Source organism: Zingiber officinale, chromosome 2B, assembly GCF_018446385.1.
Source record: "Zingiber officinale cultivar Zhangliang chromosome 2B, Zo_v1.1, whole genome shotgun sequence".
NCBI lineage: Eukaryota > Viridiplantae > Streptophyta > Magnoliopsida > Zingiberales > Zingiberaceae > Zingiber > Zingiber officinale.
The window spans coordinates 96,455,054-96,467,387 of NC_055989.1; positions in this window are offsets into that span (position 1 = coordinate 96,455,054).

The following is a 12,334-nucleotide window of genomic DNA, read 5'->3' on the forward strand; positions in this document are numbered from 1 at the left end:
TTTATTTTGATAGATGATGAAAAATTTTCTTGTGGTCGAGCTGATCTCTTCTAGGATTAGTCGGATCGGAACATTTAAAACAATTACATATAACAAAAAATATAAGAGGGTTTACCTACCATTTTAATAAAATAAATGCTTAATGATTTGTAAATTTTTTAAAAAAATATTAAAAAAATTAAATATATATATTTTTTTAAAAAAAAAGTAAGTGATATATATTTTGATATAAAATTTTGAAAATATCAAAAAATGTATTCCTTTTGCATTTTAGAATTGTCTAAGGCCTTGATAATTTTGTTCAAAATTACTATTTGACCTTACACTGCCTGGACCCTCTTTAATTGATATAAGATTTTATGTTTCAGTTTAACACTTTAAGTCTATATACTAGTTTTGTTTAGAATTGGTACGTGGCCCTGCATTATTCTAAATTCAAAAACAACTACATCTATAAGTTCATTAGACCTCTAAAGTCATATATGACTTCTTTTTTTTCAATTTAATTATAATAGATCATAGATTTATCATTTGAGCTTTCATGATTCCAATCAACTTAAAAACCCTAGCGTCTTACTCAACTTGAACCTCAGTTAACTTTAAGCTTCACAATTGACTCAAGTGGATAAGGTCCACTTGATAGTGGTATTTTGAATTTTAAATAGTGATTTAGTTGACTCGACTCATCTTAGTCAACTGATTTATTGTTTAGTCGACTCAAGATAGCTACTAGTGTGAGAGGGAAGTTAAAATTTCTCATATATTGGGTATTAGATCAACTTTAAACTTTCATGACTTCTTGTATATCGACTTCTATTTGACTTTATCATTCATTAAGTATGACTTATTTGGACTTTCTTCATTTGCTAACTCCTATTGTACTTCCATTTCTGCCAATGATCATTAAATTTCTATTTTTTTAAGTATTCAGTTAATCTTGCCTAATTTGAACTTTTCAACTTCTTATACTTATAGTGACTATCAAGTAATTTGCACTTGCACACTTAACAAATTTCACTAGCAAAACACAATATTTGTCTAACTTAAACCATTTATTAAACACATCAAAATCACTTGGTCAAATTTGACCACTTGGAGCATGATTGCATCACAACATCTATTCCACTCAAATTGGTTAAGTTGTCCATATCGATTGACTCATCTAGATTGATCAATTTATTTGAATAGACCAAATTGCGGATATAGACCTGTTTGACCAACTAGTAGGGAAGAGGATTAGATTGCACATGGAGTAAGCTCAAGAATCTTGGTGCATTCAATGGACTAAAACCAGTTGAACTCAGAGGCGGGAAGCATCAACAAGATTGAAGATATAGTGACATGAAAATTGTGAGAGATTATGAGAAGGATTGTAAACATAAGTTCTTCCATTTGGTAGCATCTTTAGGTTTGTTATTTTTAACTAGGTAAGAGTAGGCTATCTAATGACATGGTTGAAGCCTTCGATTGAGGGAAAACAGGTCATAAGTCATAGTCTGCAACTTAATTTAATCCCCACACTTCTCTTAGGTTTACTAGGATGTAAATCTAACGAAGGAGAATTCACCAACATGATTCAATCGACTATATGGCAATTAACTAGTGAATCGACTAAATATAAGGGTTTGGTGAATGAAATGCTTAACCAAAATTAATTGGAGGTTTGACCACTCGACTAGATTGGACTTCCAGTTCACTATCGGAGCAGTGAACTTCCAGTTCACTATCGTTGTAGGGAATTGGTGGTTCAACAATAATATTTTCCAGAGTAGTCAATTGAAAGCAGATTAATGTGTCTTATAAAGCAACATTAAAAAAAGCATTCAGGAGGTTTTGAGATGAAAACATTAGACAAAAATATGTTGGTGCAATCAACTTTTAGTTAAGATTGGCCAAGTTCGCATTAACTCGAGCGAGATTTTGATGTTTGATCAGTATGCTAATTGATCAAGTGAGACGTTAAGTAGATTAAGATTGACTAGATACTTGACAATCGATCAATATATTAAGTTTGTTGCATGAAAAATCAAGTAAGTTAAGGTTAACCGGATACTTGATAAGATATAAAAAGTTCAAATGCATCACAGTTGACTGGACACATGGTGGTTAAAAGTCTAATATGGAGTTGACATGAACGAAAAGTCCAAGTGAGTCACAGTTGACCGGACACTTAGTGATCGGAAGTTCAATAGGTAGTTGGCAAAAGGAAAGTTCAAATGGGTTGCGGTTGACTGGACACTTATAATCAAAAGTAGAGTTGGCATGAGGTGTGAAGTCCCGATAGGTCAAAGTTGACTGGATGCCAAGCAACGATGAAGTCCTGACAAGTCAAGGTTGATCGGATACTAGGCAACGAGGAAGTTCCGACATGTCAAGGTTGATTGGATGCTAGACAACGAGGAAGTCCCTGTAGGTTAAGGTTGATCGGATGCTAGGCAATAAGGAAATCTCCATAGGTTGAGATTGACCGTATGCCCAACAAAAGAAGTTTTGGTAGGTTGAAATCAACTAAATACTGAACAAGACGAGAATTCAACTTTGGTAAGAGTGAAGTATTAATTGATTGATAGGGTGTATCAATCGACTAATGGACATAAAACCCTAAAAATAGGTTGCTATCGTAACTATGATTTAATATTGCTACAGTAATTGTGTTACAGTTCTGCTATAATTTTTTTGCTACAATACTCATGAATAGTAATTTACTATAGTATCATCTGTTTGATCAATCAATTGATAGCTTTAGAAATAGAAGAGAAGCTAATCGATTCAGCTGTTCGATTTGATTGATGGCATTAGTCGATTGATATTTGATATTAGTCAACTGATGTCGATCAGGAATCAAATAGAAGCAATCGGTTAATTGCTCGGATGTAACAGTCGACTGATGTTCAAATTATTAACAAAATTAGATAGATTTCAAAAGGTTTAGAAGTCATTCAATGGAATGAACAATTGTCGGAGACCATATCAATCGAATGATTGTGTGCATCAATTGACTGATGTCTTAAATGAAGCCTAGAGTTCAATCCGAGTCAAGTATTCATATAAAAGGAAAAAAGATTCCATTTAAAGAATTCTTGTTGAGAAGTTCTTATGGTCAACCTTCATCGTTGGTGTGGGGGGAGATCTCATGGTCCATATTTTTGTAGACCAGGGGATAGACCACATAGAATTGTACCTGGATCGTGGCGGCGATCTGGTCACAATTGATTACGATCCCTCTCTGGGTTCACCGTCCCCCCAGGTTATAGTTTGGGTCAGGGCAGGTGGCCGGAGGCTGCCCGAAGACCACCCCCGCTCGACGACCAACAACATAGTCACTTGTCCACCATCGGCGGCCTTTGGGCGGCTTTCGGCCACCCACCCCATCCCAAACTATAACCTGGGGGATGATGAACCCAGAGAGGGATAACAATCAATTACGGTCGGATCGTCATTACGATCTGATTGTAATTCCATGTGGTCCATCTCTTGGTCCACAAAAATGTGGACCAAGAGATTTGGTATCCCTTGGTACAAACATTTGAAGAAGAAGAAGTCAAATCTCTCAAGCAACTCATTGTAAGTTCTTTTTGCTTCATTTTTCTATTGTGTATTGTAGTACTGTTATAAGAGCTTCTCCGCCTCCCGAAGGTATCCGAGAAGCCCGAAGGTATCCGAGAAGGAGAAGATTTAGTGGTGGTACATATCTAGGACTTGTTCTTGAATAAGTCTCCTTAAAAGGCAGATACCAAGTAAAGCTAAGGTATTATGCATGTGGTGTTAAGTTTGATTCAAGTATTTTGTTACACATTCAAACGATAAGACTGCAATCGAGACGAAGTGATTTAAGTTATTCACCCTTCCTTTAACTGGCCCTAACAAAATATTCTAAGTCTCAAACTATCTAAGGGCTTACAATCCAAATTGAGAATTTCAAAATAGAAGTCTTCCAAAATCCAATGATCCTTAGTTTACGAGCAACTAAGTAGACCCCACTTAGAAATATAATCCAAGGTTATATTCTGTTATATTAATCTCTTACAACTCATATATTTTCAAGTCTTTGATGCTTCTTGAGTATAATGCACTAAGTCATTCATCACTTTACCTTTGAGTTAACCTTGTTCTAAGCCTTCAAGTCATCGAACCAACAACTAACTCGATCACGCGAACACAATTTGACCTAGCGGTCATAGTCTTTCTTATTCCATGTGCAACTTGTCAAGCTCCCGGACCACCACGACCTCTTGGTTCAATAATCTGCCAACTCAATCCTATCATGTAATAAACTTTACGAACTCCATGTTCAATATGTCAAACTCCTCTATTGACGTAACAGATAACCATTGAATCCATTGATTTATACATAAATATTGGAAGTAATCTTCTAAATATGTTGATTTAAAAGAATATTAAAAAATAAACATCAAAAAACTACATAAAACTTTTAGGAAAAGAATAACGACATGACTAAGTTATTATTGATCAAAGACTTTCTTACATCACCCCTAAGCAATTGTTTATATAGACTTCAAATCATAAAATACAAAGAAAGAAAAAAATTCACGTAGAAAGGTAAAATTCTAAATATACTTAAAATCCAAAATACTCTAAATGCACTCAAAATATAATTGACATAAATTATTAAAAATACCCTAAATACCAAACTCAATAAAAATAATAAAAAAACTAAAATTACTCTTTTGTTCCTGTATCATTCTCTCCATGATGGAGAAAATTCACTATCAAATTGCTGGTCATATCATCATTAGAAGCATTATTGATGTATTGCAGTCTTTTTAGTGTGATGCATCGAAAAACTATTGAATTCATTGATTCGCGCATGAATATCGGAAGTAATCTTCTAAATCCTATTTATTTGCACATGAATACAAGGAACTAAAAAAGCAAAACTTGTCGTTCCTGAAGGAGACAGCGATTGACTTCACAAGATCAACTTCGCTCTGATACCAACTGACGCAGCGGATAACTATCAAATTCGTTGATTCACACGAATACTAAAAGTGATCTTCTAAATATATTGATTCAAAAGAATACTAAAAAATAGACATCCAAAAACTACACAAAGTTTTGGGAAAAAGAAGAACGACGTGATTAAATTATTTTTGATCAAAGACTTTCTTATATTGACCCAAATAATTATTTATATAGATTTCAAATGTTCCGATACAAAGAAAGTAAAGAAATTCGGACTAAAAGGAAAAAATTTTAAATATGCTAAAAATCTAACATACACTCAAATTATAAAAGATAGAAATTATCAAAAATATTATAAATACCAAACGTGATTAAAATAATAAGAAGACTAAAATTACTTTATGTTTTGTAGAATGCACACTCAACGAACATATAAAAAAAAATATAAGCTAAATATAACTTAAACTCTTGTTCAACAACATCAACATAACTTAGTCAAGCTAAATGTCTAGGGCACACATGTTATCCTAATTTTGCTGGCATAAATTTTTTTTAATTAGTATTAGGTATCTAACTTATGTCGACTAATTTTAGGATGATCAATCTAGTTTTATAAGTTTTTCATCGACTATTAGAGTAAATCAGAAAATACTTACAGTAAACGACCCATCAACTAAACTTTGTTAAGTCAACTATCAATTAAGAAAAATTCATCTGTTAATTTATTAAAATTGAAATTCAATCCTTAAATGTCTAAAAAAATTAAAAAAAAATAATCTACCATTGTATCATTATCCCGTGAGCAATTGTATTGACATAGTTGAACACCACGAATGTAGTACTACTCGTTAAGTAATTGTTGGCCTATCAAAAAAAAAAAAAGATAACTTAATCCAACCACGTCAATACAACTGGGTCAAACTCGAGCATTAGGGACATGTTGCCCCAATTGTACGTTGGCATAGTTGAACACAACCAGAGTAGTAGTCGTTAAGCAATCATATTTGTCATGGTAGTCATTTTCAGCAACCTTACCGTGAAGCTACCTATTAACACGATTGTCAACCATTGCAGCCAAGGCATTCTGGGTTGTCAGTCATAGTAGAGTAGGACATTAACGGTCTGGCACGAAATTATGTATAGAGCCATGATCTTAACATCATCCATGACGTCCTAACTCTATCGTCATTAGGGAGATCACTAGTTGAAAATTATTGGCAAAAGAAACTAAATTAGTCAGTCAACCTGTCTTATCATTTATAATGAAGATCGGCGAACAACTTTTGACCAGACTAATCTTTTGGATAGGTCACTGACCAATGGAAATTGACTTTGTTATATGACCAAATCACCTGTCTATGAAGTTTTGCAATGTCTAAATTTGAATAGTTTTAAAATTATTAAATTTTATCCTTCCATATTGATCCTAATGGATTGTTTCAGAATAACAATGATATACTATTCATCAACATATGAGTATAACAATTGATTAAAAAATATATTTTATATTTAAAAAATCATGGTTCTAAATATAGTATATCAAATTGATATTTAAGAATAATGATATAATCAGAAGAACTAGACAAATACATATGAATTAGTTTCGTATCATTCCGAGCTCTTTAGGTCCATCAATTGATTTTGGCTAAGATAAGCTGATGGATCTAGAGAGCTCGGAATAACATGAAATAAGATCCTATATATATCTAGTTCTCTTGATTATATTCATGCCTCAAATATTAATTTGATATACTATATTGAAAGTAGTGATTTTTTGAACATAAAATAAGTTTTTTTGAACACATTCATGTTTAAAAAATCACTGCTCTCAATGTAGTATGTCAAATTGATGTTTGAGAGTATTAATATAATCAGGAGAACTAGATAAACACATAGAATATGATTCTATGTCATTCCGAGCTCACTATGTCTATCAACCGATTTTGACTGAAAATGGTCAAAAATTGACTAATGGACCTATAGATCTATAAATAATATGAAACCATGTCTCATGTATTCGTCTATTTCTCCTGATTATATCAATGCTCTCAAATATCAATTTAACATACTATATTGAAAACAGTAATTTTTTGAACGCAAATTAAATTATTTGATCACATTTATGTTCAAAAAAATCACTGCTCCCAATATAGTATATCAAATTAATATTTTAGAAAATGAATATAATCAGAATAACTAGATGAATATATAAAACTTGATTTCATGTCATTTCGAGTTTTCTAGATCTATCAGTCGATTTTGACCAGTTTCGACCAAAATCAGCTGATGGACCTAAAGAGTTCGAAATGATATATAACTAAGTTCTATTTCATCTAGTTCTTCTAATTATATTATGCCCTCAAATATCAATTTGACACACTATATTTAGATCAGCAATTTTTAAACATGAATTCGACCAAAATCAGTTGATAAACCTAGAGAGTTCAAACTAACATAGAACTAGGTCTTATTTCGTCTAATTCTTCTAATTATATTCATGCCCTCAAACATCAATTTGATATACTGTATTTAGAGCAGCGATTTTTTAAACATGAATTAGATTTTTTGAACACATTCGTATTTAAAAAATCATTATTTTTAATATAGTGGGTCAAATTGATGTTTGTGGGCATGAATATAATAAAGAGAGTTGGATGAACAAATAAAACCTAGTTTTATATTATTCCAAGCTCTCTAGGTCCATCAAGCTATTTTGGCCGAAACTAGCTAATGGATCTAGAGAGCTTAGAACTGTTGGGACACTCTGGGAGCTAGAGGGGGATGATTAGCTCCGTTCGTTTCGTCGATGATGATTTGCAGTGGGAAACTCGAAGAAAACGCTAACACCTTGATTTACTTAGTATCCACCTCAACAAGGTGACTAATCCAAGGATCTATCCCTCTCTCACACATCCACTATGAAATAACTCCTCGGAAATACTCCGGAGGTGGAGAAATCTCGTACAAGCTCTCAACAAGAATACAATTCAAACAAGAAGTAAATACAAGAATACAAATGGAAAATCTCTTCTTACTTGATCTCTTGTAGCTTGTAAACTCCTCTTGAACCTTGGAAGTGCAGTAGCAATTGTCTCCAAGAAGCTTCAAGAACTGACGACAATAGCGGAGATGATCTCGGAGAGGAGGGCTAGGTTGAGCAGTGGAGAAAACACCCTTTATTTGTGCTTTAGGGTTCCCAATCAGTCCCAATTGATTGCCATGTTAGATTCTCGTTCAAACCTGCACAACAGTTATATCTCAATCAATTGATCAATTAATTGGGGAGACTTAATCAACTGATTAATCTAGAGCGCCTTTGTACTCTCGCGGAAAACTTCGGAATTGATTGGGCTCCTTCCCAATTAATTCAGCCTCTCTTCCACGTCATCATGAGAAACCAGCCTCAATCGATGGAGTGACTTAATAGATCAATCTAGCCACATTCTATGCTCTCACGAGAAAAGCCTCCAATCGATCAATTGATTGATTGGCGTAGCCCCAATATATTGGACCGCTATGCTCGCGACACTTCCCCAATCGATCAACTGGGACTTTGGCTCAATCGATTTCCCAACCAATTGACCAACCTTGACTTGCCTAACCAAGTCTAAGGTTCCCTTGCCCAACATTCGGTTAACTTTGACCTGCTGGGACATCGTCACCAAGTGTCAGGTCAATTCTTTGATCCACTTGGACTTTATCTCCTCGTGCCAAGTGTTTAGTCACCCTTGATTCACTTGGATTTGCCGCCTTGTGATAAGTATGCTGTCCTCCATGACCCACTTAGACTTCCACTTACCAAATGTCCGGTCAATCTTTTAATCCACCTGAATTTCCACTAGTGCCAAGTGTTCGGTCCTCCATGACCCACTTAGACTTCCGAACACTCGATGTCCAATCAACCTTGACCTATTTGGATTTACACTACTTGGCTTCACTTATCAGGACTTCCTCACAGCTTAACTTCACTCACTAAGATTTTTTCACCTGACTTCACTAACCAGGATTTCCTCACTGCCTAGCTGGATTCACTAGGGCTTTCACCTAACTTCACTCACCGGGATTTCATCACTGCCTAGCTTCACTCACTAGGAATTTTCACCTGGCTTTACTCATCAGGACTTTTCCCACTGTCTACCTTCACTCACTAGGGATTTTCATCTGGCTTCACTCACTAGGACTTTTCAACACTACCTAGCTTCACTCATTAGGGATTTTTACCTAGCTTCACTCACTAGGACTTTTCCACACCAAGTGTCCGGTCAAACCTGACCCACTTGGATTTTCTTCTTCTGCCAACCTTTTCGTTAGTTTTTCCTTTACCCAACCTCCAGTTAGGACTTTCCTGTAAGTATCTAATCAATTTTTACGTACTTGACTCTTCTGGTTAACCTTTGATCGTCAATCTCCCAAATGGACAATTACACTAGCAATCTCTATATATTGTCAAATATTAAAATTTTCAAACATCAAGATTCAAGCTCGAGCCAATTCAAGCTTAGTCAACCTGATCAACTTTGACTCAGAAAAATTGCACCAACAAGAACGATATGAAACCATGTTTTATGTGTTCATCTAATTTTCTTGATTATATTTATATTCTCAAATATCAATTTGTCGTAATAAATTAAAAGCAACGATTTTTTTAAAAAATAATTTTTTAAACAATTTCTAAATGGGCTAATGAACAGTATGTCGAATGGATTGATACATTATAGTAATCGATTGAGATAAATGTGGAGAGATAAAATAAGTATGTGTTTTGATTTGATAATTTTAAAATTTAGTTATATGCTTTGGATATTTCTAAATTTTATATACGTGATTAGGTAATTTACCTTATAATTTTTTAAAATAATGACTTTTAATTTTATATGATTTATCCTTGTTTTTTTTATGATTCTTGTAATATTTTTATTATTTCAGGACTATGATAGGATATTCATGTTATTATCTAGACACCCGTAATTCAAGCCTTAATTACGATATATTTATAAGATTTTTTTTTTCTAAATAAGGAACCTAATTAAAAGGATATTGAACTTTTGTCTTGACGTATTTGTAGGCTAATTAAAAGTATCATATTTTGTTTTTTTTAGTACTTTTTTTTTTTTTTATTATTATTATTATTATTATTATTATTATTACAAGACGTTATATTTAAAAAAAATCAAAACCGCGTAGGATTTTAATTTTTCATCTTAAAAACATACTTTTCTTCTTTATCAAATTGGTCAAACATAAAATTATTCTAGTTTTTTTTAAAAATTTTTTTTTGAGAGTACAATTACTGCTCGAAATAGATAAGGAAAACTGTCCGCATAATACACATGACTTGAGAGAAGACCGAAATCTATGACAACGATTTCAAACCTCCTCTTAACAACGAGGGTACGGGCATAGTTAAACTTACTTCAACTATATCAAAATTGTTTTAATATTATATATTTTATAATATTTTTGACAAACAGTTTCAACCATAATTAAAACTACTCCCATGTTAATTAAAACTACTCCAACGTTGATCAAAATTATTCTAAGCTAAGTAAAATTATTTCAACATTGATAAAAAAAAATTATATGGATCAATTTTGACTAATTAAAACAATTTTAACTAAAAAATACTTGAAACAATTTTGATCAAAATCGTTGTTCCATGTTATAATTTTAATCCGAACTATTACAAAAGTACTTGGACCAATCAAATAAAAAAGATAATTTAGGAATAAAATTTAGGATTAGCCCTATTTTATTTTTTTTTAACAAAAGACCCGATTTAAGTACAATAAAGTAAGCTGTGTTTTTTTTTAAAATTTTTTTACCTTAGTAGTTATATTAAGTAAAAAATAAAGAGGATGTCAAAATTATGGTAAGAGTAATGATAAAAATCTCAAGGAAAGGTTCAGGGATAGACACATAAATTCATGACCCACTATTTTCATTTTTGTGGCCTCAACATTTTATGTGTCTATCTCTAAGTTTTTTCCTAAAATTTTTTCTCTTTGCGTATCATTTTTCTTATCATAATACTATAGCAATTTTATCCAAACATTCTATAATAATGTTTAGATAAAGAGGAATAATTTATGGAAAAAAACTTATGATATGATATTCTTTAGCCAAAAAAACTCAAAGGATGCCTTTAAATATAAGAATCAAAAGAGTTTGGTATGGTGAGATGGTAAGAAATCGGATGGATTTTCTAACTAATGAGGGTTTAATTCTCACTTAGGGGATATTATTTTTAAGGAAGCAAATTATCTCTAAAAAATAATCGGATCATAAAAATTGTATACCTAAATTGAAAAAAAATATTTTCCTCCCAGCTAAGTAATCATATCCAGTGAAAATTAATGATAAAAATTCTCAATAATAAGTTACAGTTAACTCCTGAACTCTAGATCCTTGATTAATTATTAAGAAAATTTTATAATAATATGTAGCAGCTGAGTCTTAAACTCTAGATCCTTAATTAATTAATGAGAAAAATTCTCAATGTTATAATGCAGTTAAATCTTGAACTCTAGATCCTTAATTAATGTGTCTGAAAATTACTAATAAATCTTAAAATTATTTTTGGTATGAAAAGAAAAAAAAGATATTATCATAATTTAATTTTAGGCTTTCCTAAATTAATTGAGAGTTAGTGAATAAATGATACAGATTCTTAATAAAATAATAATAAGATTATTGTATTTTAATTAGTAAAGGATACATATTCAAATAATAATAAGATTATTGTATTAGTTACTGAATAATGATTAAGAACAAAATTAATTCACTTTGGTAAAAGATCATATAAATAGAATACTTTTATATAAAATATCTTTAACATCTCAGTTAAAATGATTCAATCTTCATTAAAAAAAATATTTTAACATGATAAGTTCATCTTAAAAATGTTATAGCAAATACTAATTACTAAAATATTATAACAACCTATTAATCATTGTTTTATAGTTTTATGATAAATTTGACGCTATTTTGATTAAATTTGAGTAATTTTGATTAAATTGGTAAAAAAAATTGATATAAAAAATACTATATGTAAAGATTTGTTTATCAAATCGAATTTATTTATTTCTATATATTATAGTTGTAACAGTTAGTTTTCCTTTACTAAAAAAAAATATAATGAGATGTCCTTATATTAGTAAGGTCTTTTTTAAAATTATTGTCCATATTCTTTTAATGTTTATTTAGAAGCTTTTGATGATTATTACGAAGAAACACACTTTTTAATATATTTTTTTTTGTTCATACCAAGAATATCTCGCTTTAACTAGAATTTTGTATTAAATAATGTTTTTTTCCGTCGTTGACGAAGACAGAATACGGGAAAGATGTGGGAAGCTTCGCTGATTTTGAACGATGAAAGCGCATCCAGGCTACCAATCTATATACAAGGAAG